This window comes from Macaca mulatta, chromosome 4 (genome assembly GCF_049350105.2).
Source record: "Macaca mulatta isolate MMU2019108-1 chromosome 4, T2T-MMU8v2.0, whole genome shotgun sequence".
Classification (NCBI taxonomy): Eukaryota; Metazoa; Chordata; class Mammalia; order Primates; family Cercopithecidae; genus Macaca; species Macaca mulatta.
Genome location: NC_133409.1, coordinates 40700627 through 40719514, shown reverse-complemented (window position 1 = coordinate 40719514; position 18888 = coordinate 40700627). Strand labels below are relative to the sequence as shown.

Genomic DNA, 18888 nt, shown 5'->3' with positions numbered 1-18888 from the left:
TTTTTATTAAGCATGAAAGAAAGTATGGCAAATGTGTAATCCTTTCCAAACCAACCCTCTGTACCTCCAAAATGATTCTGCCATAAACTCTGAAATATTTCCTCCTTTTACAGAACCAAGCAAGCACTCTTTTTACAGAAAGCATGACTAGCTGTATATATGTATATAAACAGTGTAAAAGTATCCATGCCTTTCTTACTCATATTCTATTTTCTATACATTTGAGTTTCCCCTATTAATTTTGAGCTGTGTCTCTTTGCTCAAAAGGAAAACAGACATCATTTATGATATGACTAGAGAAGTCTTTCCTTTAAGACTCATAGCTATTTTTCCATGGAATGTTTTGACTTTGTAACATACAGTATTGTTACTCATAAACTTTCCTTGAAACTAATTACAATTAAACTCTCAATATCACTTTTTAAAAATAGAAGTAGACGTTCTGTCTTTTAATGGTCATAAAAAGTGCCTGCTAATTCATGATACTATGAATAAAACATTAAAAGCATAATAAGAAAATAAAATCACCCATAATTTTCAACATAAAAATACCCTGATAAATACTTTTTCATATATTTAATGAACATACAATCATATATATTATTGAAACAAGCACCTACCTTACATTTAATCATTATGGCATGGATTTCTTTCATGACAATAAATACAAGCATCATTATCTTAACAGTTGTATAGCAACCCATTGTGTGGATGTACCAACATTTATGTTTATCAATTTTGTATTAATGGAACTTAGAAATTTTCCAAACGTTTACTATTATAAACAATCTAGTGACTAATACCATTGAACTCAGAGGTGATATTTAAAATATATAACAGGCTGAAATATCAATCAATCGATCAAAATTGATGTCAACTTTTTAAAAAAGTATAGCCTTACATGTACAACTGTTACAGGACCTTTGGGGTGTCACTTTTTTGGCCAGAAACCTCTGTGGCCGGTGGTGCCTTTGCCTTGAGTTTCACTTAGGCCCACTGGGCTCATTCCGCCCACTTGGCCTGGCAGGCTGTGCTCGGCTCACACTACCAGCCTGGATCCCACACCTGCCAAGGGAGACTGTTTGGAGTACAAGGGATGTGTGAGTGAGCATGAGGTCCAGCCACTGTGCAGTCAGACATGCCAGCTGCTGCAGCAGGGCAGGAAGCTCCAGGTGCCAGCACGAGCGTCTGCTGTCCACAAGGCTGCAGCTGGACCAGGTGCACTGAAAGCAGCTTCCGCAGCTGGCACCAGGGAACACGGTGGTGCCCAGTAGCTTGGAAATGCTGGGAACCCAAAGAGGGAGTCACAGCCCTGGCTTGGGGAGCTCCCAGATCTGGGCTCTCTGAAAGGCTGCAGCTCTTGTTTCCTTCTCTTTGCTTGCAGTGTGGTGAGCAATGGGGCATATCTCAGCCTTGTTTGTGTTATGGCTCTTTTAGCCTCATTCTGTGGGTCCCGAGTTCTTGTCTTACACCCAAGAAGAATGCAGACAAGTGTAGGGTGAGCAAGATGAAGAGGAGCTTTACTGGGCAATAGAACAGCTCAGAGGAAACCCTCAGAGGGCAGCTCCTTTCCACAGCTAGGGCTTCCCCAACATGTGTTCAGCTTCTAGTAGAGAGGGTTGCTCCTTTCTGCTAGGCAAGTCATCCTGACAAGTATTCAGGTATCAGCAGAGAGGGCAGCTCCTCTCTGCAGCTGGTTGTCCCGTCATCTGTGCAGCTCTCAGTAGAGAGGAGGCCCCAGAATGGGGTGCTCCTCTTTGCAGGCAGATGCTGCCATGACAACTGGCTCTCTATTAGCCAGGTTTATACTTGTACAACCTTTGCACTTTTGCCTAATTGTTTTCCTGTAGTAAATTCTTAAAAATGGAAGTATTGAGCCAAAAACACACACCTTTAATAAAATTTTGAAACACACTCTCAAATGGTCACTCCAATTAGCCATTTAGACTCCCACCTTCAGCAGTGTGTGGGAGTACTCGTTTCCTAACCCTCTTGACAACACTGACTATTATAAGCAAGGTAAAAAAAAGCTTCTACTAACCAATGTGCAAAAGATGGCATCTGGTATATTGTATTAATGGCCCCAAATCTTGGCCCTTGCCTGTATCCATGTCCTTTACCATATGACTTTTTAGTTCATCCTATTAAAAGACAAGATATATTTCCTTTCCCCTTGATTCTAAGTTTGGTCATGTAATTGCCATTTAGCCAATGGGATGTTAGCAGATGTGACACAAGCAGAAGCTTAAGAAACACTTGTCCAGCTAGGCTTGCACTCTTGTACTTCTGCCATTGCCACAAGAAGGACATACTTGGGCTGGCCCATTGGTCCCAGAAAAAGGATGAGAGATACATGGAGCCCTAGCAGACTATGAAAGACAAATGGAGCAGGAATGCTCCAGCTAAACTGTTCCAGGCAAGTCCAGCTTAGAGATAGATCCCAGCCTGCATACAGAAGCAAGAGCCAGCACAGTTAAGCTCATCCTAAAGCAGCCGACAAACCCTCAGACAACAAAAAGACATGTACATTATTATAACAAATAATTGCTGTTTTAACCATTGAATTTTGGGAATGTTTGTTACACAAAAATAGCTAACAGACACAAGATCTCTGCTAATTTCAGCGTATTTGGTGATTTTTTATGGTTTTGTGCCTCTACATTTATTTTATGCCTTCCCTGCTCATGCCACTGATCATTTTTGTTAGAATTGTAAACTTTATTATTGATTTTTAATAACTCCTATTAATGACACATCTCATCTATTATATATCCTGAAATATTTTCTTAGCATATTATTTGTGTTTTATCCTCATATGCTGATTTTAGTGCAAAGATTACAAAATCATTTAATTAAATCTATCAATATTTTTATTAACTTTGTCCTTGATCACCTACTTTGAAAGACCTTCCTCCTGTCCCTAGATTTTAAAAATATTCACCTATATTGTCTTTTAATACTTACATTGTTTCTGGTTTTACACTTAAATATTCATTGTATCTGGAATATATTTTGTAGTAAAAATACAAAGTATAATATTGAACGTTATTTCTAATAGCCAGTTATTCTAATATCACCTGCTGAATAATTAATCTTCCTTCCACCAATTTTAAATAATATGTGCATCATGTACTAAATTATCCCAAAATACTTGCATTTGTTCCTATATATTGTGTGTCACTGAGTTATTAGTCTTTTTCTATGCAAGCGCCCCTGTGAGTTATTTTTTATCAGATAAGCTTTATGCAATTTTAAATTTTAATGAGGGAGTCCACATCAATTATTTGTTTTAATTAAAAAATTGTGTATGACATTTTAGAAATCTACTCTTGCAAATTAATTTTAAAAGCATTTGAGTTTTGGGAAAAAAATCATTTGTATCTGATTAACTTAGAGAAAGTAGGTATTTTATGATATTTAGTCTTCTCATCTAGAGATATGACATATATGCTAAATGATTCAGGTATTAGATATGCCTATACCTAGAATCATCATGGCAGATGGGAGGCAGGGCTAGATTGCAGCTCGGACTCTCACGGATAGAGCAGCATGCGGAGGCTCACGTCATGAGTTTCAGCTCCAGAATGACTGCAGGAATAAATCAGGAAACCCAAGAGGACCCACAGACCTTCTGAAGGAAGCAGACTGCTCCTGCAGGACCCAGAAGTCACCCCACATCCTGTGAGTTCCCAAACTGCGGAAGTGGGAAAGGGAGATCCTCCACCCCTAAACTCACACCCCCACCGGGGAAACTAAAAGTCTAGTTTGTGGGAGAAGATTCCAACCTTAACTGGAGCTGAATCAATTTAGAGAGCCGAGTGAAATACAGGGGTAGAGGAAGCAGCAGGAAAGGCCATGGAACCATCACAGGGATATTTTGGGAGAGGGTCCAGAGGCACCAGGTAAATGCCACAGGGAGAAGGAAGTCTCCAGCTGAACTTCGTAACAATTTGAACCAGTTGAGAAGCCCCCTTTTCTTTTGCAGTTTGGAGGCAGGTAGCCTGGGGCAAGCTCTCGGGTCTGCTTGCCCACTGCCTGGAAACAGACCCAGTGCTCTATCGGGGGCACAGTGGGAGTGAGACTGGCCCTTCAGATTGCATGGGAGCCGGGTGAGGCCTATCACGGCTGGCTTTCCTCCAGTTCCCTGACAACCTGCATGACTCAGCAGAGGCAGCCATAATCCTCCTAGCTACACAATTTTATTGACCTGGAAATCTCATCCCCATCCCCTACAGCAGCCGTAGCAAGACCTGCCCAAGGAGAGTCTGAGCTCAGACATGCCTACCCTGCCCCCATCGGATGGTCCTTTACTACCCACCCTGGTAGTTGAAGAGAAAGGGCATATACTCTTGGGAGCTCAAGGGTCTGGCCCACTGCCAGTTCCTCTCCATACTACTATAGCTAATGCTCTCTGGAAAGCGCCACCTCCTGGCCTCAGAGGCCAACCAGCACAAAAATAGAGCATTAAACCATCAAAGCTAAGAGCCCTCACAGAGTCCATTTCACCCCGCTGCTACCTCCACCAGAAGAGGCACTGGTATGCACGGCTGTGAGACCCATAGAGAGGTCACATCACAGGCTCTATGCAGACAATCCCCAGTACCAGCCCACAGCTTGGAAGACATATTGGTGGCTAGACCCAGAAGAGAAATAACAATCTCTTTTTTTTTTTTTTTTTTTTTTTTTTTGTTGAGACAGAGTCTCGCTCTGTCGCCCAGGCTGGAGTGCTGTGGCCGGATCTCAGCTCACTGCAAGCTCCGCCTCCCGGGTTCCCGCCATTCTCCTGCCTCAGCCTCCGGAGTAGCTGGGACTACAGGCGCCCACCACCTCGCCCGGCTAGTTTTTTGTATTTTTTAGTAGAGACGGGGTTTCACCGTGTTAGCCAGGATGGTCTCGATCTCCTGACCTCCTGATCCGCCCGTCTCGGCCTCCCAAAGTGCTGGGATTACAGGCTTGAGCCACCGCGCCCGGCCGCGAGAAATAACAATCTCTACAACTCGGCTCAGGAAGCCACACCCATAGGAAAAGGGTGAGAGTACTACATCCAGGCAACACCTCGTAGGACAAAAGAATCTGAAAGCAGCCTTCAGCCCTAGATCTTCCCTCTGATGAGCTACCCAAATGAGAAGAAAACAGAAAAGCAACTCTGGTAATATGACAAAACAAGGCTCTTTAACACCCGCCAAAATCACACTAGCTCACCAGCAATGGATCCAAACCAAGAAGAAATCCCTGATTTACCTGAAAAGGAATTCAGAAGGTTAGTTATTAAGCTAATCAGGGAGGCACCAGAGAAAGGCAAAGCCCAGTGCAAGGAAATCCAAAAAACCATAAAAGAAGTGAAGGGAGAAATATTCAAGGAAATTTATAGCATAAAGAAAAAAACAATAAAAACTTAAGGAAACATTGGATACACGTATAGAAATGCAAAATGCTCTGGAAAGTCTCAGCAATAGAATTGAACAACTAGAAAAAAAGAAATTCAGAGCTCAAAGATCTTTGAATTAACCCAATATAATAAAGACAAAGAAAAAAGAATAAGAAAATATTCCAGGAAGTCTAGGATTATGTTAAACAACCAAACCTAAGAATAATCACTGTTCCTGAGAAAGAAGAGAAATAAAAAATTTAGAAAACATATTTAGGGGAATAATAGAGGAAAACGGCCCAGCCTTGCTACAGACCTAGACATCCAAATAAAAGAAGCCCTGAAAACCACCCGGGAAATTCATTGCAAAAAAAATCATCACCTAGGCACATTGTCATCAGGTTGTCTAAAGTTAAGACAAAGGAAAGGCTCTTAAGAGCTGTGAGATAAAAGCACCAGGTAACCAATAAAGGAAAATCTATCAGATTAATAGCAGATTTCTCAGCAGAAACCCTACAAGTTAGAGGGGATTGGGGCCCTGTCTTCAGCCTCTTCAAACAAAACAAGTATCAGCCAAGAATTTTGTGTCTAGTGAAATTAAACATCATATATGAAGAAAAGATACAGTCTTTTTCAGACAAACAAATGCTGAGAGAATTTGCCACTACCAAGCCAACACTAAAAGAACTGCTAAAAGGATCTCTAAATTTTGAAACAAATCCTGGAAACACATCAAAACAGAACCTCTTTAAAGCATAAATCTCACAGGACCTATAAAACAAAAATATAATTTAAAAAGCAAAAACAAAAAACCAAGGTATACAGGCAACAAATAGCACGATGAATGGAATGGTAACTCACATCTCAATATTAACATTGAATGTAAATGGCCTAAATGCTCCACTTAAAAGGTACAGAACTGCAGAATGGATAAGAATTCACCAATCAATTATCTGCTGCCTTCAAGAGACTCACCTAACACATAAGGACTCACACAAACTTAAAGTAAAGGGGTGGAACAAGGCATTTCATGCAAATGGACACCAAAAGTGAGCAGGGGTAGCTATTCTTATATCAGACAAAACCAACTTTAAAGCAACAGCAGTGAAAAAATAGGCAAAGAGGGACATTATATAATGGTAAAAGGCCTTGTCCAACATGAAAATATCACAATCCTAAACATATATGCACCTAACACTGGAGCTCCCAAATTTATAAAACAATTACTAATAGACCTAAAAAATGAGAAAGACAGCAACCCAAAAATAGTGGGGTACTTTAGTGCTCCACTGACAGCACTAGACAGGTCATCAAGACAGGAAGTCAACAAAGAAACAATGGATTTAAACCATATCTTGGAACAAATGGATTTAACAAATATATACAGAACATTTCATTCAACAACTGCATTAAATAACCTGCTCCTGAATGATCATTGGGTCAAAAACAAAATCACGATGGAAATTTAAAAATTCTTTGAACTGAATGACAATAGTGACACAATCTATCAAAACCTCTGAGATACAGCAAAGGCAGTGCTAAAAGGAAAGTTCATAGCCCTAAATGCCTACATCAAAAAGACTCTAGGAGCACAAACTGACATTTTAAGGTCACACCTCAAGGAACTAGAGAAACAAGAACAAACCAAATCAAAACCCAGCAGAAGAAAGAAAATAACCAAGATCAGAGCAGAGCTAAATGAAATTGAAACAAGAAAAATATAAAAGATAAATGAAACAAACAGCTGGTTCTTTGAAAAGATAAATAAAAATGATACATCATTAGCAAGATCAACAAAGAAGAGAGAAAATCCAAATAACCTCAATAAGAAACAAAATAGGAAATATTACAACTGACACCACAGAAATACAAAAGATCATTCAAGGCTACTATGACCTACTTTTATGCACATAAATTGGAAAACCTAGAAGAGATGAATAAATTCCTAGAAAAATAGAAACCTCCAAGCTTAAATCGGGAAGAATTAGATACCCTAAACAGACCAATAACAAGAAGCAAGATTGAAATGGTAATTTAAAAATTACCAACAAAAGAAAGTCCAGGGCCAGATGAATTCACAGCAGAATTCTACCAGACATTCAAGGAAGAATTGGTACCAATCCTATTGACACTATTTCACAAGATAAACAGGGAACTCTTTCTAATTCATTCTATGAAGCCAGCATCACCCTACTACCAACACCAGGGAAGGACATAACCAAAAAAAAAAAAAAAAACAAAACTACAGACCCTGAAGACATCCCTGAAGAACACAGATGCTAAAATCCATAACAAAATGGTAGCTAACCAAATCCAACAACATGTCAAAAAGATAATCCGCCATGATTAAGTGGATTTTATACCAGGAATGCAGGGATAGTTTAACACGTGCAAGTCAATAAATGTGATACACCACATAAACAGAATTAAAAACAAAAATCATATGATCATCTGAATAAATGCAGAAAAAGCATTTGACAAAATCCAGCATCCTTTTATGATTAAAATTCTTAAAACTCTCAGCAAAATCGGCATACAAGGGATATACCTCAATGTAAATAAAACTATGACATACCCAGAGCCAACATAATACTGAATGGGGAAAAGTTGAAAGCATTTCCTCTGATAACTGGAACAAGGCAAGGATGCCCACTCCCATCACTCCTCTTCAACACACTACTGAAAGTCCTAGCCAGAGCAATCAGATGAGAGAAAGAAATAAAGGGGATCCAAATTGGTAAACAGGAAGTCAGACTGTCACTGTTTACTGATGAATGATCATTTACCTCGAAAACCCTAAAGACTCCTCCAGAAAGGTCCTAGAACTGATCAAAGAATTCAGCAAAGTTTCTGGATACAAGATTAACATACACAAATCAGTAGCTCTCCTATACACCAACAGCAACCAAGCAGAGAATCAAATCAAGAACTCAACCCCTTTTACAATAGCTGCAAACACACACACACACACACACACACACACACACACACACACACTTAGAAATATACCTAACCAAGTGGCAAAAGACCTCTACAAGGAAAACTATAAAACACTGCTGAAAAAATTCATAGATAACACAAACAAATGGAAATATATCACATGCTCATGGATGGGTACAATCAATATTGTGAAAATGACCATACTGCCAAAAGCAATCTACAAATTTAACGCAACCCCTATCAAAATACCACCATCATTCTTTACAGAATTCGAAAAACTATTCTTTTTGGTGTTTTGTTTTGTTTTGTTTTGTTTTTTCGAGACAGAGTCTCATGCTTGTCACCCAGGCTGGAGTGCAATGGTGTGATCTCAACTCACTGCAATCTCTGGCACCTGGGTTCAAGCTATTCTCCTGCCTCAGCCTCCCCAGTAGCTGGGATTACAGGTGCCCACCACCATGCCTGGCTAATTTTTGTATTTTTAGTAGAGACAGGGTTTTGCCATGTTGACCAGGCTGGTCTCAAACTCCTGACCTCAGGTGATCCATCCACCTCAGCCTCCCAAAGTGCTGGGATTACAGGTGTGAGCCACTGCACCTGGCCAGAAAAAACTATTTTAAAATTAATGTGGAACAAAGAAAGAGCCCACATAGCCAAAACAAGACTAAGCAAAAAGAACAAATCTAGAAGCATCACACTACCTGATTTCAAACTATACTATAAGACCATAGTCACCAAAGCAGCATGGCACTGGTATAAAAATAGGCACATAGACCAATGGAACAGAATAGAGAACCCAGAAATAAACCCAAATAGTTACAGCCAACTGATCTTCAACAAGGCAAACAAAAACATAAAGTGGGGAAGGGACACCCTTTTCAACAGATGGTGCTGGGATAATTGGCTAACTACATATAGGAGAATGATATTGGATCCTCATCTCTCGCCTTATACAAAAATCAACTCAGGATGAATTAAGGACTTAAGTATAACTATAAAACTATAAACTATAAAGATTCTAGAAGATAATATCAGAAAAATCCTTCTAGACATTGGCTTAGGCAAAGATTTCATGATCAAGAACCCAAAAGCAAATACAATAAAAACAAAGATAAACATCTGGGACTTAATTAAGCTAAAGAGCTTTTTAGCACAGCAAAAACTGAGTAAACAGACAACGCACAGAGTGGGAAAAAATCTTCACAACCTATACATCTGACAAAGGACTAATATCCAGAATCACAATAAACTCAAACAAATCAGCAAGAAAAAAACAAACAATCCCATCAAAAAGTAGGCTAAGGACATGGATAGACAATTCTCAAAAGAAGATGTACAAATGGCCAACAAACATATGACAAAATGCCCAACATCACTAATGATCAGGGAAATGCAAATCAAAACCACAATGTGATAACACCTTACTCCTGCAAGAATGGCCATAATCAAAAAATCAAAAAACAATAGATGTTGGCATGGATGCAGTGATCAAGGAACACTCCTACACTGCTGGTGGGAATGTAAACTAATACAACCGCTGTGGAAAACAGTATGGAGATTCTTTAAAGAGCTAAAAGTAGAACTACAATTTGATCCAGCAGTTCCTCTACTGGGTATCTACCCAGAGGGAAAGAATTCATTATATGAAAAAGATACTTGCACGTGCACGTTTATAGCAGCACAATTCGCAGTTGCAAAATCATGGAACCAACTCAAATTCCCATCGATTAACAAGTGGATAAAGAAACCATATATACACACACACACACACACACACACATATGATGAAATACTACTCATCCATCAAAAGGAACGAATTAATGGCATTTGCAGCAACCTGGATGAGACTGATGACTATTATTTTAGTGAAATAACTCAGGAATAAAAAAACAAACATCGTATGTTCTCACTGATGTGTAGGAGCTAAGCTATGAGGACGCAAAGGCATAAGAATGATACCATGGACTTTGGGGACTTGAGGGGGAAAGGTGGGAGGGGAGAAGGGATAAAAGACTATAAATAGGGTGCAGTGTATACTGCTCGAGTGATGGGTGGACCAAAATCTCACAAATCACCATTAAAGAACTTATGTAACTAAATATCTCCTGTACCCCAATAACCTATGGAAAAATTAAAAGTATTTTTTAAAATTATTCAAGTATTATAATCTCATTATTAACATTTTGGATTTTTTAACCCTATAGGGCCTTTATATCTCTACTAAAATTTGTTCTTAGGCATTTTAAAATTTTTGTTGTTACTACAAGAGGAATCTTTTTTATTAGAATTTCTAACAGGTCATTCTTTGTATGAGGAAGGCAATGATGTCGTAACTAACCATTTTATTAAACTGTGTTATTTATTCAGTAGATTTTTTATTGATTCTCTTGAGTAAGCAACTATATCATATTTGAGAAACTTCTCTCAAATAAAAAAATTATACATAGTTAAGAAAGAAAAGATTTTTCTTTTAAAATATGGAATGCTTTATTTTGCATTGCATATATTCTCAAAAGCTTTTGTGCAGAAACTGCAAGTAGAGATTTGATCAAGGATTTTCAGCAACTTCTCAGTTGTAAATTTTCAAACTATTCTTCATGATGTTTATACCTATCCAAAATTGACAGAAGTTTTATTTATTTATTTATTTATTTATTTATTTATTGACAGGTCTTGTTCTGTTGTCCAGGCTGGAGCACAGTGGCATAATCACAGCTCAGTATAGCCTTGAACTTCAGAGCCCGTGTTCTTCCCACCTCAGCCTCCCAAATAGCGGGGACTATAGGCATACACCACCGTGTCCAGCTATTTTTTGTGTGTGTGTAGTTTTTGTAGAGATGGGGTTTTGCCAGGTTGCCCAAGCTAGATTAGAACTCCTGGGCTCAAAGGATCCACCTACCTCAGCTTCCCAAAGTGCTGGGATTATAGGTGTAAGACACTGCACCTGGCCAAAAATTGAAAGGATTTTTTATTTACAAGTAGATGAAGCTTTTGGTGAAAAATTTTACAAATTTATATAATTCTATTTTAGATAGTAAAAGCTGCTGGTGAATAATGAAAAGCTCTTCTTTCAGAACGCTTAATAATACTCTGTCTTCTCAATCAAGAGCTTCTAGCCTATATATTTTAGTAAGATTTTTCCTCTAGTTGCTAGAGAATAACTTTAAAAATTCAGATCCACCCACTGTCCACCCACTGTCATCACTAATGTTAAAAAGAGATGAGCATTTGGGTTGCATAAAGAATGTAAGCAAATGTGTAAAATATCCTAAGTCATATTTTTTATTTCTTTCTAGTTGCTAATATAGTTTATAAGTTAATAAATACAATAATATATTTATACAATTCAAATGTTATTATTTAACAAGAAACTATGAGCTTGTATGTTTGTGAAGTTAAACTTTAAGCCTCTAACAAAGCAAATTTAAATAGTAATACAGAACAGAATGGAGGAAACTCTAATTTCTACTATTTTTCTCCCTGAACAGAATTAGAACTGTCTTTTCACCTTGACTATACATTGTCCATATGAGAAACATTATAATAAAAAATAGGTGAGCCATATAAAAATCCAAACTCTCTTTAGACAACTTTGTGTTCCTGAACTGTTCTGTGTACAGAGAATTTCCACAATTGAATAATATATTTCATTGACTCCAGGGCACATTTAAAATTGTTTTAACATCCTTAAAATTAGATTTAGTCTTCTAATAATTAGTATCTCATGATTTAATTGGCAACATTTCTTATTTCTAAGGAGCTTCTGCAAAGCAAAAGAAACTATTAACAGAGTAAACATACAACTTACAGAATGGGAGAAAATATTCACAAACTATGCATCTGACAAAGGTCTATTAACAGAATCTATAGGGAACTTAAATCAACAAGCAAAAAAAAATACAACCCCATTTTAAAAAAACGGCAAAGGATATGAACAAACACTTCTTAAAGGAAAACATTCAAGTAGCCAATAAATATATGGAAAAATGCTCGGCACTACAAATCATCAGAGAAATGCAAATGAAAACACAATAAGATACCATCTCACTCAGTTAGAATGGCTCTTATTAAAAAGTCAAAAAACAACATACACTGGTGAGGCTGCAGAGAAAAGGGAATGCTTATACGCTCTTGGTAGGAACGCAAATTAGTCCAGCCACTGTGGAAAGCAGTCTGGAGATTTCTCCAAGAACTTAAAACAGAGCTACCATTCAATCCAGCAATCCAATTACTAGATATACTCAAGGAAAAATAAATCATTCTACCAAAAAGACACATGCACTCATGTGTTCATTGCTGTGCTATTCACAATAACAAAGACATGGAATCAACTCAGGTGTCCATCAGTGGTAGACTGGATAAAGAAAATGTGGACATATACATGATGTAATACTTCACAGCCATACAAAGGATGAAATCATGTCCTTTACTGCAACTTGAATGCAGCTGGAGGTCATAATCCTAAGCAAACAAATGCAGAAACAGAAAACCAAACACCACGTATTCTTGCTTATAAGTGGACACTAAACATTGAGCACACATGGGCATAAATTTGGAAAAAACAGAAAGTGTAGACTACTAGAGGTGGGAAGGGAGGAGGAGGAATGGGGGTTGAAAAACTACCCACTGGGTAAAATGCTCACTACCTGAGTCACAGGATCCATACTCCAAACCTTAGCCTCATGCAATATAATAAACCTGCACACGTATCTAAAGTAAAAACTGAAAAATTCTTAAAGAAAAAATTAATTGGTAGCAAGACAGCATGTTCTCACTTATAAGTAGGAGCTAAACAATGTGTACACGTGGACATAGAGTGTGGAATGATAGACAATGGAGACATAAAGGGTGGGGAGATGGAAGGGTGGGTGGATGATGGGAGATTACTTAGTGGATGCAATGTACGTTATTCAGGTGATGGATATCCTAAAAACCCTGATATCACCGATATACAATCTATCCATGTAACAAAATTACACTTGTATGCCATAAATTTATACAAATAAAAAAATATTAAGAAAGATTCAATTAATAGCTATGAACCACAACCTTATGATTGTGCATACACTCAAAATTCCCACATCACTTCACTAAGTTCATACAATAATAGTGTTCTTTCCTGAATGCCCAGAATAGTGGTTTTTTTTTTACAGCAGCAGCTACTATAAAAATATTAAGACTACAGAGGCACAGGAATTACAGCCTTAATGATTTGCATGGAATTCTAATCCTGAACACAATCAGGGCTGGTACTGCCTTCTAGCTAGACCAAACTTCCATCTGTGGATTATATGCATTAGAATCACATGTTGTTTCTGTTAACATGCAGATTTCTGGACCCCATGTTAGATATAATGAATCCAAATATATGGGTGTCTTGGCCTTTGTATTGGAAATTTCTAAAAGCTCTCTCTCCTCACTATTCAAATTATGGTCCACAGACCAACAGCATTGATAGAGTCTGGATATTTCTCCCTGCTCATACCTCATGTTAAATTATAATCCCCTATGTTGGAGGTAGAGTCTGGTGGGAGGAGTTTGGATCATGGGGGCAGATCCCTCACTGCGTGGTGCTGTCTTTATGATAGTGCTTTCTCACAAGATCTGGTCATTTAAAAGTGTGTGCCCCCCACCGCCACCATTCTCTAATGCTTGCTCCCGATTTTGCCATGTGATGCGTCTGCTCCCTCTTTCACCTTCTGCCATGATTGAAAGCTCCCAAGACCTCCTTAGAAAGCAGATGCCAGCACCATGCTTCCTGTAAAGCCTACATGATATAGTTCGAATATTTGTCCCTGCCCAAATCTCACGTTGAATTGTAATCTACAGTGCTGGAGATGGAACCTGGTGGGAGATGTTTGAATCATGGGGGTGGATCCTTTATGGCTTGGTGATCTCTTCACAATAGTCGCGTGAGTTCTTGTGAGATCTGGTCATTTCAAAGTGTGTGGCACCTTCCTACCTATTCTGTTTCTCACTTGCCCTTGCTTTCACCATGTGACCCACTTGCTCCCATTTCACCTTCCACCATGACTATGAGCTTCCTGAGGCCTCCCTAGAAGCTAAGCAGATGCCAGTGCCATGTTTCCTCTAAAACCTGCAGAACTATGAGGTAATTAAACCTCTTTTTAAAAAAATAAATAAATAAATTACCCAGTCTCAGGTATTTCTTTATAGCAAGGCAAGAATGGCCTAATAAAGAAAATTGGTACCAGGAGAGGAGTATTACTATAAAGATAACTGAAAATGTGGAAGGAACTTTGGAACTGAGTAACAAGGCAGAGGTCAGAAGTGTCTGGAGGGCTCAGAAGAAGACAGGAAGATAAGGGGAAGTTTGGAATTTCTGAGAGATTGGTTAAAGGTCATGACCAAAATGCTTACAGAGATATGGACAGTGAAGGCCAGGCTGTCAAGGTCTCAGATGGAAAAGAGGAACTTATTGGGAACTGTAGCAAAGGTCATGCATGTTATGCCCCAGCAGAGAGCTTGGCTGCATTCCATTTATACTCTAGGGATCTGTGGAAGTTTGAACTAAAAAGGGATGGTTTAAGATATCTGGAAGAGAACATTTCTAAGCAGCAAAGTATTCAAGACATGGCCTGGCTGCTTCTAACAGCCTACATTCAGATGTGGGTGCAAAAAAATGACCTAAAGTTGGAATTTATATTAGGTTGGTGCAAAAGCAATTGCAGTTTTTGCAATTAAAAGTAATCATTTTTGCAAACTGTGATTGTTTGGCATCAACCTAATATTTAAAAGGAAATCAGAGCATGAAAGTTTGAAAAATTTACAACCTGGCCATGTGGCAGAGAAAGAAAAAGCTTTCTGGGGAGAATTCAAGCAGGCTATGGAGCAACTACTTGCTGGTTTAATTTTATGCAAAATTAAAAAGTTGCATAATTAAAAGGGAGCCAGGTGCTGATAGCCAATACAATAAGAAAAAAGCCTCAAAGGCATTTCAGAGAACTTCACAGCAACCCCTCTCATCACAGGCCCAGAGGCCTAGAAGGGAAGAATGGTTATGTGGGCCAGGCCCAGGGACCTGCTGCCCTGCACAGCCTTGGGACACTGCTCCCTATATCCAGTTGCTCCAGCTCCAGCTCTGGCTATGGCTCAAAGGGGCCCAGGTATAGCTCCAGTTGCCACTTTGGAGTAGATAAGCCTTGGGGTGGCTTCCATGTGGTGTTAAGCCTATAGATATACAGAAAGCGAGAGTGTGATGAACGCTTGGGAGACTCTGTCTAGATTTCAGGGGATGTCTGAGAAAGCTTCCAGGCAGAAGCTTGCTCAGAGAGAACCTCTACTGGGGCAGTGCCAAGGGGAAAATGTGGGCTGGATCCTTCATACAAAGTCCCCACTAGGACACTGCCTAGTGGATATGTGAGAAGGAGGCCACCCCCATCCAGACCCAAGAATGGTAGCTCTACTAGCAGCTTGCACCCTCTGTCTAGAAAAGCTGCAAGTATTCAACAACCTGTGAGAACAACCCTGGGAGCTGAAACCTGCAAAGCCATGGGGGTAGAGCTGCCCAAGGCCTTGGGAGCCCTCCACTTGCACCAGTGTGCCCTGGGTGTGGAAAATTAAGTCAAAGGAGATTATTTTAGAGTTTTAAGATGTAACAACTGCCCTGCTGCATTTCAAACTTTCATGGGACCTGTAGCCCCTTTATTTTGGCCAATTTCTCCCTTCTGGAATGGGAATACTTGCCCAATGCCTATACTCCCATTGTATCTTGGAAGTAACTAACTTATTTTTTATTTTACAAGCTCCTAGGTGGAAGGGATTTGCCTTGTCTCAGATGAGACTTTGGGTTAATGTTGGAATGAGTTAAGACTTTAGGGGACTGTTGAGAAGGCATAATTGTATTTTGCTATGTAAGAATCACATGAGATTTGGGAGGGGTAGGGCAGGATATAGTTTAGATATTTGTCCCCAGCCAAATCTCAAGTTAAATTATAATCCCCAGTGCTGGAGGTGAGGCCTGGTAGGAGGTGTTTGGATCATGGGGGCAGATCCCTCATGGTTCAGTGCTGTCTTTGTAATAGTGAGTTTTCACGGGATCTGGTTATTTTAAAGTGTGTGGCACCTCCCCTGGCCCACTCTCTCTCACTTGATCCTGCTTTTGCCATGTGATGTGCCTGCTCCCCCTTCACCTTCTGCCATGATTGGAAGCTTCCTGAGGCCTCCCTAGAAGTTGAGCAAATGTCAGCATCATGCTTCCTGTAAAGCCTGTATAATTGGGAGCCAATTAAAACTCTTTTCTTCATAAATTACCCTGTCTCAGGTATTTCTTTATAGCAATGAAAGAACAAGCTAATCAAGCATCAACATCACTTGTGAGTTTGTTATAAACTCAGACTCTCAGGTCCTACCCCAGAAGTCCTCAATCAAAATCTGCATTTTAATAAACTCCCTAGATGATTCACAAGCACACTAAGGTGTGGAAGCTCCATTCCAGGAGATTCTAATGTGCAGCCAGGGTTGAGGGTCATCACAATAAGCCATACATCTTCCCATTCTATAATTTCATAACAGAAAGTATTGATTCTATGTAAGTTTGTTTTGATTTAAAAACAAATATTTTGCTGTAAAAGAGAACAAGAAAGATTCACCTTGTTCCTTAAGATAAAATTTGCCATAAAGAGATAAAGAAAGAAATAGTCCCATAAAGGGGAACATCTCTCACTAAAATCTTAATTTCTTTCAGAATATTAAAAGATTTTGAGATTAGGAACAACTAATTTACTGCATTCATGAGAATATTCCTTCAATTAACCTTGTCAGGAGATATTTCTAAATGTTCTCAAATTACTAACAGATTTACAACTTAGATCACTTATCTCTGCTGTTATAAGGTTTCAATTCTCTTTCTCTTCTTCCACCAGTTACAATGAATTAAAGACATATAGTGTATTATATTATCCTTTCTGGCATCAAAAATAGCACAAAATATTCTCAGGCTTTAGGAAAAGAACAGCTTAAAAAATACTTTTAAAAGAAATAAAAGCAGCAGGTACAATTGAAGAATATTTTATATATTGGTTATCTTCTCCATAAGCTCAAGAGTAGTAATCAATGATTGATTGATCATTAAGCTAATGATTTCTAATTTTTGTTTGTTTAGTTGGTTGGTTTTTGTTATTGATCATTGAAGGGCAAAGTAAACTTACAAGGTTACTTTGCTAAGCACCGGTATTTTAGGGGAGTTTTACCTAGTTCTATATCTGGAAAGATAAGCTGACCTATAACCTTTTGCATAATCTGCAATTCTCCAGGACCTGTAAGAAAACCACAGAAACAACCACATTTACGCACATCAGCACCATAGCAAAACCACATGAGCTACAAGGTGGAAATAACAGCTTGGGCCAGTGCCACTGGAATGCACTTGTGACATAAACATCCAAAAGAGCGGCCTTCCAATTAAAGCCCCATGAACAGCAAACAGCGTTTAACCTGTGTGTTATGCAGTGTGTTTTCTCAGCAACAAGTGCTAACAAGAAGCTGGTTTCCATGTCATCTCTTTTGCATTCTTTCTCCTCCAGGGTTTCAACAAAGGATTAACTATCAACTCAGCTGATAATTATCAGAATTAACCTATTAACTATCAAACTGGCCACAGCTGTACTAAGCTTCTCCAGGTCACTCACAGACTAGCCTCCTGTTTACTATGCAAGAAAGCCAATTCTGTTGCTTCTGCCGTATTTATGAGTAGTTAATAAAACCGTCTTACCAAACTGTATATAGTTAACCCATTTGTCTTGTGAGGTTGGTCTTGGAGCCTCACCAACAGAAGGGGGAATGCCAGGATATCTTTTGATTATTTTGTCTAGATAAAGCAATCTGTGATTCATGCATTCTCTGCCTTAAACAGCCTAGTTCTAGGTTGTTGACCACAGCTCTGTCAGTTCCCTGTACGTGGAATGCTCTTTCACTGATTTTACAGCAGTGGTCCCTGCGTGCCATTCCAGTCTTCTTGGATTACTCACTCCAAAGGAGCCCCCATGTCCCTCCTTATGTCAGACTCTGCCTTGTTGTCGTCAGAGCACCCATCACTATCTAACACATTCCTCTTACATTTTGAATACTGTCTCTCTTTCCTCATGAGAATATTCACTCCACAAAAACAGTGATCTTTTCTATCTTGTTACCAACTACATTCCCAGAATCAGAATAGAGTTTGGCTCATTTAAGGCTTTCAATAAATATTTACTGAATAAAAGAATGATCCATGATAGCCAAAGGAATCAACTGTTACGAATATCAAATAATCTGATGTGTCAAATATCAATGTTAGTGTGCAATGAAAAACATGGGGTCAGGCAGAATAATTTGTTTAAAATTAAAACCAGAGCATTTATAAATTATCTCATATTAGATCTAGATTAGAACAGGTTTATTTATCTTGTGTTGCTCCTTGTCATTTATTCCTCACAGTAAGAAAGAAGTACCTAAGGCCCCACCATTAGAACCTGACTCTATGGTTCTTATGCTTCAGGCCAAGGAGGAAAACACTGTATTTAAAATGCTTGCAGTACTTTTTTTCTTGCAAAATACTTAACTGTTCCAAGCAAGTGGGT

The 18888-nt window shown here is 38.9% G+C and overlaps 1 long non-coding RNA gene across 1 annotated transcript in view; it reads right to left on the bottom strand.

Annotated features, from left to right (window-relative positions):
* Positions 1-18888, bottom strand: part of LOC106998140 (uncharacterized) — an 88785-nt gene that overhangs the window by 40466 nt on the left and 29431 nt on the right. The window lies entirely within an intron of this gene.